Source organism: Falco punctatus (assembly GCF_963210335.1).
Source record: "Falco punctatus genome assembly, chromosome: 14".
Classification (NCBI taxonomy): domain Eukaryota; kingdom Metazoa; phylum Chordata; class Aves; order Falconiformes; family Falconidae; genus Falco; species Falco punctatus.
In genome coordinates, this window is record NC_137594.1 from 17,424,778 (window position 1) to 17,440,279 (window position 15,502).

The 15,502-nt window shown below is 35.4% G+C and overlaps 1 protein-coding gene across 1 annotated transcript in view; it reads right to left on the reverse strand.

Moving 5' to 3' along the window:
- Positions 1-4,255: 4,255 nt before the first annotated feature.
- TOX3 (TOX high mobility group box family member 3) overlaps positions 4,256-15,502 on the reverse strand; it is a 489,533-nt gene continuing 478,286 nt past the window's right edge. The window contains exon 10 of the transcript XR_013923633.1: positions 4,256-4,764. The gene's annotated coding sequence lies outside the window, so the exon portion shown is untranslated. The remainder of the gene's footprint in view (positions 4,765-15,502) is intronic.

Genomic DNA, 15,502 nt, shown 5'->3' on the forward strand with positions numbered 1-15,502 from the left:
TTCCTACTTCTTCACACCTTACTGCTTCCCTTATTGAACCAGAGAGCTACATCTTTGGTTTATACAGCAATACTGTTCAATTGCTATGCAAAAGACATACTACAGTCAACTCAAAAGATAATTTTTAATCAAGACCTCCAAAATTACAAAATCTTTTATAAATTATTTTATTAGTTTGCTTTCTATATTTGAGTACTCAAGGTACATTCAGCTCACAACTCTCTTCTAATCATACAGATCAACTAGACAGCTCTTTGTTTCTCCTCAAATGATAGCTTGCAACATCCTATGATCACTTGCCTTATCAAACTGGAATTTAGAAGGCACATCAGCTAACACGGGACACAGTAAAACTGCAAAATTGGCTTCAGTCAGATTGCATTTATACAAATAAAGGTCAGATTTAGTACAATAGATTTACTTAGGTCTCAGTGTAGGTAGCAATGTACGTGTTGTTTTTACTACAGAACCTTTTCTAATGAGTTAACATAGCTTCAAAATGCCATTTACAAATCAAACCAAACAAAAAACCCACAACCCTAAACACTCCTGGACAGAGTAACTGACGTTACTGCAATTTCTGATATATAAGTAGACTTCCTTTTGCTGTTTAAACTCCTTTGATAACCCTGTGCATGTAAAACAATTAACACGTTAAGATGTTCTCAATGTCTCTTTTTCTAAGTTTAGCAGTAAATGCAGGAAACAGGACTTGCAGACATTACCATCAAGGCTGCAGGCCTAAACACAACACCAATGAAGAGCAACATAATAATAAACACAGCAGACTATGGTAAATAGCTTTGGTTATAATCATATATTCTGCATAGAAACCTCCATCCAGGTATGTCTTAAGACATCCAGCATAATTAAGACATGGATACTGCAGAATTAAGAAATTCTTCCTAGTGCAATTCTTCCCTCTGCGTACGGAGAATGGAACAGTGACAGACCTTATTATTAGGACTGAAGAAAAAAAACAAAGTTGCAAGAATTGCCAGTATGGGATCTACCCACCACCAAGCTGAAAGCTGCAAGAATTACCAGGGTAGGATCTATTAACCAAAAAGCTGTCTGTCTCTTCTGCTTGCACTTCTTCACAGTTACAATACATCTATATTCTTTTTCTCCTCTTTGTCAGAGAACAATTGCACTACATTATGTTGACTTTGTTTTGAAACACTAATAAATTGTATTGTTTAAAAGCTCTGACTTGTTGGGTCTAACATTTCTTGCACAGTTTGGTCTGACTAAATACCATCAAATCACACACAATTTTTAAAAAAATAATAAATTGCACTTCACATTTTATTTATTGAATAGACTAGGCTGCAAACCCAAGTAAATACAAGCATCAAATCTCCTTGATGATTTACACCTTATTTTAATTAACCACATTGCTACTGTTCCTTGATACAACTTATTTAAAAACACTACTGTAACTAGAGTTTATTACTCCCACACCTGCTCTCCTATGTTCCTTTAGAAATTCTTTTATCTTTCCATTTGGATATTTTCACACTGTTGAATGCATGAGTAAATAGTGACTTTATCTACTAGATTGATGATTTAGTCTAAGACCGTATTAATGAAAATGATTTATATATACACATTGAAAATCTGCACCCTTTTAAAAACCTATTACTAGGGTCTCTGTAATATTAAGAATTAGAGAATAATTTATCTGAAAGCAGCAAGACTTGGAGAATGTAGACCAGCACAATGATTGTCAGATGCAGTGAGTCTTCACAGAGCATAGTTGTGAGCAGTCATCTGAAATGGACTTAGATTCATCTCTCGAGACTCTATGTCAGCATCAATGATGAAGTTTCATCTACATTCATTAAACTGACAGTGATAAAAGGAATTCACAATGATCACACTTGCTCATCTTCTCAGGGGTCAGTCAACTTAAAAATGTATTGCCTTGAGGCACTCCGTACCAAATGTCTTTCTCCTTAAGAACCAAGTTGCAGCCAACAAGTAAAGCTGAAATTTACTATATGCATCTATAAGCTGCTATGAATAACAATATATTATGCTGCCAAACAATAAGCTAATGGCTCAAACCCTATTTTATGACAACATGAACAACATTTACTGGCTGTTAGCTATTCTAGAATTGTACTGAAATCTAAAGGAATGTAAATGAAATAATAGAGGAATAGCAGAGATTATGTGATAAAAAGATTCAATGGAAATAGAATTAAACAATATTTTAGAAGAAATAATTACACTGTCTTCTTAAAAGCCTAGTATGGTGGTGATGAGAGGGGTCATAAAAATATCTTATGCTTCCCCCTACAAGCATCTAAGGATCATTCTTCTCTGTTTCTATCAGCAGTTAAATCTCCAGTGCATACTTTATATTAACCTATGCATGATAACATAGATGCCAAAGCTACTGGCCACAAAAGCCAGCAAGTTCCCACATTGTAGTTCTTTGAGGATGTACCAGTACAGAACAATAGCATGACAACACATAACCCTAAATTACTGGTTTGAGCCAGCAAGAACCTTTGCTGCCCAGCTGTATCATTCAATACAAGAAAGATGCCACTAGCTGCAAAACCAGATGTTACCGAAGTCTTGATTTCTCAAACAGCATTATCAGGTAAGTTCTAGTTAACTGTGCTGGATGCTTTTGCATTTAGCAGCCCAGCTAAACATTCTACCTCTGACCTGTGGTACAGCCTGTAGAAACAAATGTACATTTCCCAGTATGCAAGCTGCACTGGTGCAAAACAAAACTGGTGGTTTACACCCGTATACATTTGCTTTCACACTTTACTCAAATCCCAAGGTATGAAGAAAATGAAATCTCAAGCATAAGGTTGGAGTAGGCAGTTTGGGATGGCATTTTCTAAACCCATCAAAATGTAAAGGGCCAGATGAGATTGGCTTTGCTCAGATACTGGAAAACTGTGAATCAAGGCACTGAGCCTAAATACTACTTTCAATCACGCACTAACATATTACATATTGTAATGCCTGCCTCTAGCCAGCAACTTTTTGTCTACCCCAAGAGTTGGTGGTTTGATTTCAGACTGGGTTAGAGTAAATTAACGACACTTTTAAGTTACAGTAATTTAAGGAGACCATGTACTGCCTTTGATGAAGAATCTAGCACTTATGGAGACCAAGTCACATAAAAAAAAAAAAAAAGAGAGAAAAATCACTATGCTTTTCTAGTTGAGAAATTAAAAGACACTCCAAACCAGGTCCCAGTGATATTAAGAGACCATTACTACTACTGCATTTCTTCTACAGTCCAAATACTAACATCCTGGTTGTAACTGGGTCCCAAAAATTTAGATCTCTCTCACCCTAATCAGCAAAGATCACAATCAAACATGTTGTTTGCTTCCTCCACTTGAACTCCTCAGAAACAGAAATGAGCTTTTCAGATACGTACTTCAGAAGAAGTATTTGAAGATAGTATTTAAAGTGGCTGAAATTTTTTTCCTCTGCCTTTTCTTCTTTTTTTTTTGCAAACCAGGGCAGGGACAACTGTTAATGGCACACTTATCAGAATGAGGAGTACCACTGCTGTCCCATTGGAAACATTGGCAGCATTGTACGTTAACTCTTGGCTTACTCTGTTTATGCCAGTTTCCATTCTGTAGCTTTTCAAAAAAACCCTGAAGTTTAGACATCTAGGGCTGAAAGTGGGGAGGGATTGATGAATCACTTAAAACCAAAATAAATCTCTATTTTTAAAAAATTCAGTCATACACAGAGTACTGAAAATTGAATGGGTTAATTCCAGGTATTTCATAGCAAACTTCAATTCACAGAATGTGCATACCTCCACCCAGCAAGTTAACAATAAACTCAGGAGGTGGCACAGACAGCAGTCTGAACACAGTGTTTTCTAAAGAGACAACAATATGTAAATTGAAATCATAATCAAAAAGCAATGAATACTGTATCTCAAGGTGTAATATTAATTCATAGTGAAAGCTTATTAAAAACCCATAGGCTCTTTTCAGCACCATCTTTCTTAATAGAACAAAACATGCCTTCCAAAGTTTAATAGTGCTATATATGAGGGTTTTCAGACAATTTCATTTCAATACTTTCTTTTCATATATCTCTGATTCCAAAAAATAGTCATTTTAATAAAAAAACCATCAGTTCCATCTCCACCCACACCCATATTTATAAAACAAACACTTCTAATATTTTTCATCCTCCTACAGGAAAGAAGCAGGCACATATAAGGTCAACTACGTCAAGCTAGCACCGTAAAAAAACAAAACAAAACACACTGAGTGTGTTCCACTCTCCAACACTATTTTCAATGGTATATTGAATTAATCTGAAAAATTATTTGGCTCCATTATCATTTATATAGCAGATGTTCAACCAAGTTACTAAGTTACAGTGTCCTGTGTTTTCTATACCCTTATCTCTGCAGATGTACTTAAAAGAGCAGGAACTCATCTCTGTTCAAGGCCCACCCAGAACTCCCCAAAACAACTGATGCATTTAAAGAAATACACCTTTAAGGAAACATGACATTTTCCTCCCCTGAAAAAGACAAGAACTGAAAACTCAACAAATTGATGTGCCATGCAAATATATTGCCTTACCCTGTCCATTGCCTTCTGTGCAGCATAATTCCATGAGTAACTTAGTTTCTGTGCGTAAGATTCTAAGGTCACGTCTTTCAGAAAATTCCAGAAGTGAATAGAGATGTGCAAAATCATTTCAGCAGAGCCTGTTTCAGAATCTCTAACTTGGGTCTGAATTTTGCTGAGCCTAGAACAGGAAAAGACATTTCATGTAGATCACCTAGATTATGCAGCCTAAAGGAAATATAGTACAGAGCTAAATTTTATGGTCGAAAATTACTCCTTCATGGAACAAAACAGCGACTGAAAAAAATCTATGCCATGAAATATATTTTTCATACTAGTAACTAAAAGTCTGCCACAATTATGCATCTAGATTGGCAAGTATCTGTTGCAACTCCCGTGAGCCTCTGAGTCCATAGAATTTTAGAACATATCCATACTCTAGTGAAACAAACCAAATAATAACTTACTACCCCTATTTCAATGTTCATATTACACCAAAAACATGAAGGTGGAAGGAAAAAGGGAAATGGGAGGAAGAGAACAGAAGTCACACACAAAAATGAAATGTGAGACAGAGTATGATTACTAACATTTTTCACAATTCTCCACTTGATAAATTTACAGTTCTAAGGTAGGTTGGGGAACACCTGGCAGGAGTGAATATAGGAAACTGTAAGGTTAGCGTTAGCAAGATACTTAAAGATACTACATTTTTTTCCTCTATGTATGATACAATAAGAAAAATCCAAGAAAAACCAGGAAATGTTTGCAAATTGAGTTACATCATTGCTGCACTATTAGCATTCCAGTGCTAAAAATTTTCCTTTCTGAACCTCAAATTAGATGCCAGTCACTGCAAAATAATCATACGCAGATATGCTCTAAATAAAGAGCAGAAAGCAGTCAGACGGCTTGTGTCCAGCAGTCTCCTGGAACTTTACCATAGATAGTGATACCATGATTAAAGAGCCCTGTTAGTTATATTGGCAGTAACATCTGGCAATAGTGAAAAAAGTAGAATAAAATTATGCTTTGAAATTATTTTGCCTTTCCTTTTCCATGGAGAGCAATGAGAAGTATTTCACCTTCTAATCTGAATTCTGATTTATCAACTTTGCAAAACAGCTTACTTATTTTGAAGTTAATCCTAGTGACTGTCAAAATTCCTCCAAACCATTATAAAGTATTTCCAAACTAGGATCTAGGTCCCTCTGATCATAAACTACGCAAATATTTAGAGAAGCCCCACATATCTTTGGATTGATTCTGTCTATTGAGTACAAGAGAGCACTGAGCAGAAATACTTGAGCTAGCCTGGATACAAGAAGCAGTGAAAAACCGCAGTGCATGTGCTTTTATCCCTAAGAACGAGGTACAACAATTGGTCTCCAGACCTAAGCTTGCTTATTCAGCACTCTACATTACATACATATTCTACGTTATTTCCCTCTTATTACGCAGAGGCTGCTAAATGTATCCTATGGATACACTGACCAAGAGCAATTTTTTCCTCTTTCAGTAGTGCCAGAGGAATTTGCTATGACACTGGCAATAGAAATAGAAGGTAACCATACTATTCTGGAACTGTCCTCACTGAAAAACTTTGATGGCTGAATACCAATCTGTTACTGCACCGTCTGTTTCACACTTTGGTTTATGTTGTTTTATACCAAAACACTTAAATGACAGTAACAGAACCCCTTTTTTATCTAAAAAATATTCTTAACTTCCACTGTTAGTGGTCAATAGCAGAAAGTTCCACAAGTCCAAACACTCAAAGGATCCCAAAGTCTTTAGGTTAGTGTTTCACTGCAGTGAATTAAACAAGGAAAACCACAAAACAAACAGGAAGGTTACAACCAGTACAACACATTATCAATAATACTCTGATGCAATTCTGTTGGTTTGTTGTTTTTTGGTTGGTTGGGTTTTTTTTTCTTTTTTTGTACAGAGAGAAATAAACAAAAGAAAAAAAACACGTTCATGGTGTTATCTACCAGACTCCCAAGAATTTTACTTCGTGTCTAGGTCCCTGTTGTTTAGAAGCAAGGATATTGAAGTCCAGAGTTTCTAGCTTGTTTATTAGTGCTTTCATGCTTTGGCCTACCTTTTTAGGGTCATCCCCAGCTCTCAAAATATCATTGATATATTGATACACTACAATATTTGGGGAACATTCAGTTGTAGCTACTGCTTCAGCAAGTGCACTGTGGGCAACCATAGGAGAGTGTTTATACCCTTGTGGTAACCTGTTAAAGGTGCCTTGGATGCCCTTGCAGGTAAGTGCAAATTGTGCCTTGTCTTCTTCTCATAGTGGGATCATAAAAACCATATATTTGACATCTAATATCACTATCCATTGATGATTGTTTCTTTGAATCAGAGTTACTATTTTTACCATGCTTGGCACTGCAGCAGCTAGTGGGGAGGTGTTTGCATTTAGGCATCTATACTTACTCAGGGGCTTTTATCAAACAGTTTGCTGAATTACAGTTGTTCAGAATTATCAGAAGACAATCTAAAGATAAACTAAATCCTTACAGAGTATTTCAGAAGTATTACTGCCTAGCAAAATCCAGGGGAAGCACAAACAATTAAGTCAACAGAATGCTTTGCCTTTCCTGCCCCAGCTCCAAAAGAAGATACAGATTTTAGCTTTGATTTTATTATGATAGAAAAAAAAAAACAAAAACAGGATGACTGTATTTAAAATTAAAGACTTTGTTTCATCTAAATCCGTCCAGCACTTCCCAGGCCCACTCACTACACAAGGAAAAGTGAAACATGGCTCAACAAAAAAAAAAAAAAAAAAAAGAAAAAAAATGCAAAAGATGCCCATTGTTACTACTTTGCCCACAAATTTGTGCTAGTTCTCAGTGTATACTAGTGAAGCAATCAATCACAGCATCATCACAGCAGGCCACCATGACTGAGGTGCAGGGAGGATCTTGTCACACCCTTTCCTCAGTTGTACTATCTGTGCCATCACTGTGCGCATTAAGCACAGGAGTGCTCCTCAATGGGTACAGTGGGAGGTAAATTGTTTTAATCATTCAGTTACAGCAACAGCAGGAAGCAAGGCTGTGTAAAGCAGCTTTGACTTTGAGGAGAATTAAGACATTAGTGTAAATCTGTTCCCATGATTTACATCTACATAAATACATGTTTTTCTTTAAGCTATGTAAAGAACAGTTCTTGTTCATACATATGACAAAATCCCTACAGCTTGTTCTATGAAAATTTCTGTGTTCTTTTTTATGCCAAGACTACTTTTACATATACACACAAAGAGAATGGGTATGCACATATCATATACTAGAAGCAAGTAAAAAACATTCTGTGAAACAGAAACCTTGCAAGTAAACTAATAATCAAGTTATAATCTCTCTGAACATGTAAAATTTTTTTATGACAGCAGATATGCAAGTATAGATCTTTATTAATAACCCAGTTCCTGCCTATAGTATGGTGATATCCCTAGTTAAATAATCACAAGCAAGTTCTTAGGTGTAAAATACAAATCAAAGTACTAATACAGATGTTACAAACCAATCGAAGTTGGTTATGGATTAAGGCTTGGTGTGACTTTGACATGCAAAATATTTGAAAAATTATTTTACAACATTGTAAAGTTGGCCTTACAAAAATATTATGCATTTGTCTAGGAAAAAACCCCAAGATAAACCAAACCAAAACACACAAACCCTAAGTGTCTGCTAAATCAAGGTCCGGTCTCTTATATAGGAATGTTTGATTAGCCTTTTCACCTGACTGAATTTTTAATCCTAATGCTTTTGGAGGTTTAAGGCATTAATAGAACAATTTGTTATTGTTATTTCTGTTTTGCTCCTTTAACAGAGCATAATACCTACATTAATATAAATTCAAGCAACATGAGATGCATGGGATGTTTTTACCAATAAGGTAATATTGATCAATAGGCTGGGCTGGTATAACACTGGGAAAATAAAAAAGAAGTAGAAGATTGTGTAGAAGCCCAATATTAGTAACTAACTTTAAACTAGACTTAATTAAGAAAGGATTATTTACTTAGGAAGCATTTAAAATAAAGTATATTTTTTTCTGTCAAAACAGACCACGTTTCTTGATTTTTACAGTATATTTATGTAAACAAAACTAGAGCTAAAATAACCATTTTCCTTCCTCTTGGGATCCCTGATGCATGGCATCTCTTCAAGAAGCTGTCATTTTTCAATTAAGAAAAAAATGGTAACTTTAGCACTATTTCATGGAAACACAGGGTGTTTTTTTAAGGGAACAAAATTATTAACATAAAAACGTTATAAATGACAATTCAAGCTCATTATGATTAAAACTACAGCTAATACTTGAATATTTTGAACCAAGATGCATGCTATTTTAAGAGCTGTGCTTACTTCCAGCTGACTGATTTTGGATGAAAATAGCTCCTACAGCAATCGAGGTTGAAATCTTTAAAAACTTTTACCTTTAAGAGTTCTAATATACAATATATATGGTGTAAAATGTGTTCTACAAAAAAAATGTTAATAACGAAGTTTGCTTTTAAGTGAAAATCTTATCATAAAATCTTACTTCCCTGTGTGACTAACAAGTTTTGTTTTGTTTTTTTTTAACCTACAATGTAAACTTGCCAGAGGCAGTTTTTGGGATTAGTCTTCCAAATCACCTGTCTATAGCAAACCATAATCACAATGCTCAGGGAAGCATGCTGCTAATTAGCTTTGAAGACCAACCTGCTGTAAGTTCTTAAAACAGTTTCCCACACTGAAGAACCAGCAAGACAGGTGCAGAATAAAAAAATTATTATAAATCCACTTAAATGAACATTAGATTTTATACAGGCCAATATGCTTGCCAGATCCGTACTCTGATACCATACTTGCCAGATCAGGACAAAGCGTTTTTCGAAGGCTGTATTTGGCTTAGTCTGTCCCTTCACCTAAGCTTTCATTTGTCTGAGTAAAAAGACAGAAAGCAACAGCTTCTCTGCCTCTGAGGTCTGTTCCATAGCACCTAGCTCTCACACAGAAGGTTTCTGGGAAGAAAACACAATCCAAAAATCTCCCCTCTAATGCAAAGCTTTAGGTCACCTGATTTGTTTTCAGGAGATTTAGAACAATATACTAAAAACAGGTGAAACCAGGTATGGTTTCTAGTTTGAGAGGTGAATGCATAATAAACTACTGGGTCAGCACTCCTGCACCGATAAATTTTGATCAAGAAAGGTGTTCTTCGATTAGTCAAATGAAAGAAGATTAATGGCTACTTGGGAATCCTAATATCCATTCATATTTCTGTTTTTTCTAGTAACAGATCTCAAGCATAAAATTGTTTAGCTAGAGACCTTAGCTGTGTCCCAACATCATAAATACAAACTTCAAAAATTTATTAAAAATATACCAGCTCTTTTTTTGCTCTACAGTTTCAATTTTACTGTTAGCAAAGCTAAGACTGCAAAGCGTTAATATTTTGTCTATGTGCACACTGCATATAAAAATGTAAGAGGAAGTATCTTCCCATCTTTCAAATAAAGCTATAAAATCAATTATTATATTTAATACTCTGCTTATAAAGAGAAAATAAATGGAATAGAAAAAGCATTCAATCAAAAAATTAAAAGCTGCATCTGTTTAACAGAAACACTTTGCATTCAATACTTTTTAAAATCAGTGGGAACTTCAGATATTCAGCCCATCTGAACCTCTGGCCCTGAAGAATATTGAAACAGATTATATTCATTATTTATCGTATTTTCGTAGCACATACTGTCACTTACAGGAACAGAAAATCTTATAGAATTATTTTTATTTACTATATTCTTCTCAAGTGTGTAACAAGGTTAGAGTACCTATCCAATTCTTTCATATTGCCTAAATTAATGAAGGAATAATTACTTATTCAAGGGAAAATAAAATCAAACTTAGAAGTAAAAATGGAGAGGTGAGTGGAAAGTAGGAAAGCACCTGGATTTGTGCTTTGTTAGATGTTTGCTGTGGAAACAATCTGCTCAATTTTAACAAGAGTTGACATCATCAAGAACATTCGCTGCCATCATTTCACAAGTAGCTGTTCTTCACTGATTTTTCTTTTTTTAAAGTACTGAGTTAGATTTTTTTATGCAAAGAACAATTACAAAAAACTTTTAAGTAATTATAAAGGAAGTAGAAAAATCCTCAAAAAGGAAATACTGAGAAGCTTGAATTGGGCTACAGGGATACCCTATTATTTATGCTGCCTTTTTTTTTTTTTTGTTTAATTTCTGAATAGCAAGTTTCAGTTTTGTTGAATACCAGCCAAAAATCCAAGGTGGTATAAAACATTTAAAAAACATTACTTTTTAACAATGCCGAGAAACAGAATGGTACCATTTTAATAGCCATATGTCATAAAGACTATTTTTATTTAGGAAAATCTATTTTAATTTAAACATCATAAGCCCATAAGCTATAACAAACAATATTTTTTTACCATATGCTCTGAATTATTGCAAAGAAAACTGTTACTCTTCCTCCTCCTTTAGAAGTCTGAATATACATGTGTATGTATGCATGCATATGTTTACAGTGAAAGAAGGAAACGGCTAAACTCCGCTAGTTAATGTAATGGCAAAATACCAAAAAGGAGGTCTTCCCTGGGGGTTGCTTTTTATCCCATATCTTTCACTAGTCCATTTTCCATACAATCCCCTTCTTGCAACAGTTCTCCACAGCAAGCTGCTAGTGGTAACAGCCATCAACCCAGATGATGTGGAAAGTTGCTATAATTTCTTTCATCTGCTCTTTTCCTGAATTCATGCACTGTACGGTTTGAAGGAAAGTTCCCTTTGCCAGGTGCTCAGAAATGGAAATGTGCTCACGCATTTGTAAGCACTTACCTGCTTGGTACTGGAAGGAGAATTGCAGACCCCCTTCCTCTAAGTCTTTGAACAGCATCACTAAGAATGAGTTTTGAAGACCAACTTCTCTTCTGCATCTTCTGCAGTGCAGAACATCAATGAGACAAATATTTGCATGGGGCCTTGTTGGTTTTCTTTTCTTTTTTGCCTTTTAATTTCATTATTTATTGAAGTCTGAATAGCTATCCACAATGACATTGGGTTTTAATTTCTTACTACTTTTTTTTTTTTTTTTTTAAATATAACATTTAGAAGTTCAGGGTCTGATTAAATGGTTACTTCAGGTGCTCATAACTATGACTATGCACATCTGATACTTTACAAGACCTCAGCGTTAAATTGCAGATGGCAAACACTCCTCACATTGGGCTATGCTGTGAGCTGCAAAGGATTACAGTGAAAGAAAAAGGATTTAAAAGAAAAAAAATAAGGTTTTTACGTAACTTCTAAACATAAAGCAAACCTGTCATATGCTCACCAACATTTTACTTAAAGCAAACAGAAAGCCATCCTTAAGATGGAATTTTCATATTTAAAGAGGTTTTGCAAATAAATTAGCCTGGACCTTGAAATGTTTAAACTCATGCATATATCTAAATTCATTATGCAATTTAGAGAAGTCTGAAAGGAAACAGTGTAACTTCACTTAAAGTGAACAAAATGTTTATTAAACCAGTAACAAAAAGCAATATAATTATTCATCTGTTGTTTCATAGATTTCACCTAAAAATCACATATATTTGTGTTCAGAGATGGGATATAGTCTAAACCAAGAGTCTTATAGTAGCAAAATTACCTCTTAGTAAAAAATATGCTTCACAGTAGTACACTAATGAAGATGGGAAACAAAGAAAAATTCATAGGTAAGAACGTATTTACCTGTCCTTAAAACTCTTAGACTCCTACTTAAAGTGGGAAGCTTTCAGGAAGAAGAGTAAAAGCATGAAGACCTCTTCACTCTTATCACCAATTCAGGCTGTGGCTTGGAACAGTTCATGAAATTCTGTTTTCCACAAAATGTAGATATGTATGTGGTTCATTGGTAGCTCCTATGAGCTGGAATTACGCACCTGTAGTGCGAAGACCTCTTCTCCTACACAGGCTCTAGTACAATTGTCACCAGCAGGGCACAAGCCACTGGTGTGCCACAGCACTGGGGTGTACCAGCTGTATGACTGTGGGACCAGAGGAATGGCAGCTTCCCAGCAGCAACTAAGGCTCATGGCACTGTACATGCCACAAGGAGACCATTATCATCTCATCCACAAAACTTGGCATAACTTGGTACAACCTTTGTCTGGTAAAATAATTTTAACCTTAGAGAAAGTTGTGAAGTTCAGCAAGTACTCAGTAACTTTTGGTTACATGATGTCTTTTACTGATTAATTTCTAAAAACCACTGTTCCTTTCAAAATATTCTGCACTTTATTTTCTGAAAACACCTTGGTCTCTAAATCTAAGTACTGAACATTTATAGATGCTATTTGCACGATTCATGCAGTTAAATATTCACGGTATTTAGAAGACCAACAAAACTGCAACATGTACTATTTATCTATGACACCCCACCTCCCCTACCCCCCACTGTTAGGATCATCTAGCTAGGATTTTAAGTCCTGACACCTAAATTTGGCCACCGATAGATTCAAACAGATGCTGGCCATGAAAGGTTCAATTTTGCTGTTACTTGTGTTGATCGTTCCTACTGAAATACACATTTAGATCCATACAAATCAAAATAAGTAACACCAACCCGGTCAAAGCCTAGCCACATTCCTAAGTAAAATGGATGAAACTGTAATTCCTTCCTCTGTATTTAGCTTTTAGTAAACTTCTGGTCAGGGATCACGTACAGAATTCCAGAAAGACTGAAGTCAGTTCCTTTCTGTAGTAGGTAGTAGCTCTTGTGACACTCTGCAAGCACAATTGCAACAGCTCCAGTTTCTGCCCATAAAGGGCCCATATATTAGTCTATTCAGAGGGACACCTATTTTGGGGTAAATGGAAGTTCAAAGGTCAAATTGTTTTTCTTGCTATTAACTTCTGCAGCACACGAAAACGTTAAGCATATTAGCAAGGATATCTTCCTAATCTCTCTCCCTCTGTATCCAGTTCGGTACTGCTGACACGAAACTCTTCAGAATTATTATTAAACATAAACCAAACCTGCTCCTCTAAACCAAACATCTTTGAACTTCAGTCAGTCCCCCTCAAACAAATAAGCTGTTTTGAAAATTATTTCCAGGGCGATGCCTGTTGCCATAGAGATGACATTAAGTGAAAAGGACAAAAAATATAGAGGGTGATAAACTGCATGGGTGGATGACACACTTGACTTCCAAGTCTGTGTTCAAATGAGGCATACATGCCAAGATTTTTTATGAAAGACAAAATTAAAATGTATCACTATCAAGCTGTAACTGACAAGGTATTGTGTTGTGGCTGTTAACATAATGCTCCATATATTTATTGTTTGTCATTTTTCTGGCCCTGATAAAGGTCTTTTAGAGCTGTAAATCATACCATTAAATCTGCCACTAAAAACAGAGGCTGTTTGGAGAATGAAAAGAAAACATGGAACTGAATCACTACTTACAGGTTTCTGCTTCATAACAGACCTTAACTATCACATCAGAGATGACATTTATTCTTTGAATTTGGCACATTTTCAAAAGTCAGACTGTTGGCTTATGACCCAACTCGAAAAAAATTCTCTTGAAGACTAGGCTGTTTACCATGGCAATGTATTGTACAGACACAATATACAATTAAGTACATATGGCTTAAGGCAATAAAGCTATTCACAGGTTTAAAAATATTGATTCACTCACAACAAACATTCCTATTTACAAAATTAGCCTGTATTCCATATTTCATTAGTGAAGGGATTACAATATTATAGTGAAGACCTTTATTTCTATTACTTGTAACAAAATGCAGTAAAGCATCTGCTTAGGTTCCTGCATGATTACTTGATTCAATCAAAACCTTCCAAACACAGGCTTAGAGACACCTAAGCCTGACAACTGGCAGGAACAACACAAGACGATACAAACTTAATAGAGATCCAACAGGAAAAATATGATGTGTGGCACGCAGAGGAGAACACCTTCTTAACGCTGTCAATACAGAAACTGCCTTGCTAATCCAGATCCCAACACACATCACAACCCATACCACCTAGGCACAACGTCCTGTTTCAACATTGGCCTGTAGCAAATGACAGAAACAACCACTATCCTTTATAAAAAAATACAAGTACAAAGCAATCTTTCATCTTCAAGATAGATAAACACTACACAGATACTTAAAATGTTGCCCTGCCAGGTTCTAAGACATGCTCCAGAACTTGGGACCAAGAAAAGAGACTATCTACTGCATTGTCCTGTTAAACGGTAATTTTGTCTAATAGAACTTCAGCTAAATTAACAACTGAAATATCACTGGACTTCACACAACTATATTTGATAGAGGGCACATCAGAAGAAAGGCAGACCTGGAGAATAGCCAGAGACCATTCAAGTCTGGTATAAGCAATAACATTGAAAAGATAGCTACATTTAGAACCAGCTAACCAAAGGAGACAATTCTACATACAGGAGACATCTACAAGTCCTCTTACACATCTAAAAGATGTTGCACATCTTGTACCAACCCAAAACTACACCTTTTAAAAGTATATTTTTAAAATTCTTGGTAAGATCACACATCTATTCACACTATCATTAAAGTTTCGCTATGCATTTAATGCGATCTGAAGGAAAAGTACATGATGTAAATGGAATACATAGAGCAAGACCATAGAGAGCACAAGTCAAAGATGAAGCATAGAGTCTGGGTATAATACTTCACATTAACTAGAAACAAAATATATATTAATGTAATTGTGTCTGTAGCTCATTCTGAGAGCTCCATAGAAAGTTACTACTAAAATCCCAGTTTTACTCTTGCTTAAAACAAAATTGGTAGTTAACACAATGTCTGTTCTGCATAATTTAACTAAGATGAAGCCTTTGATATT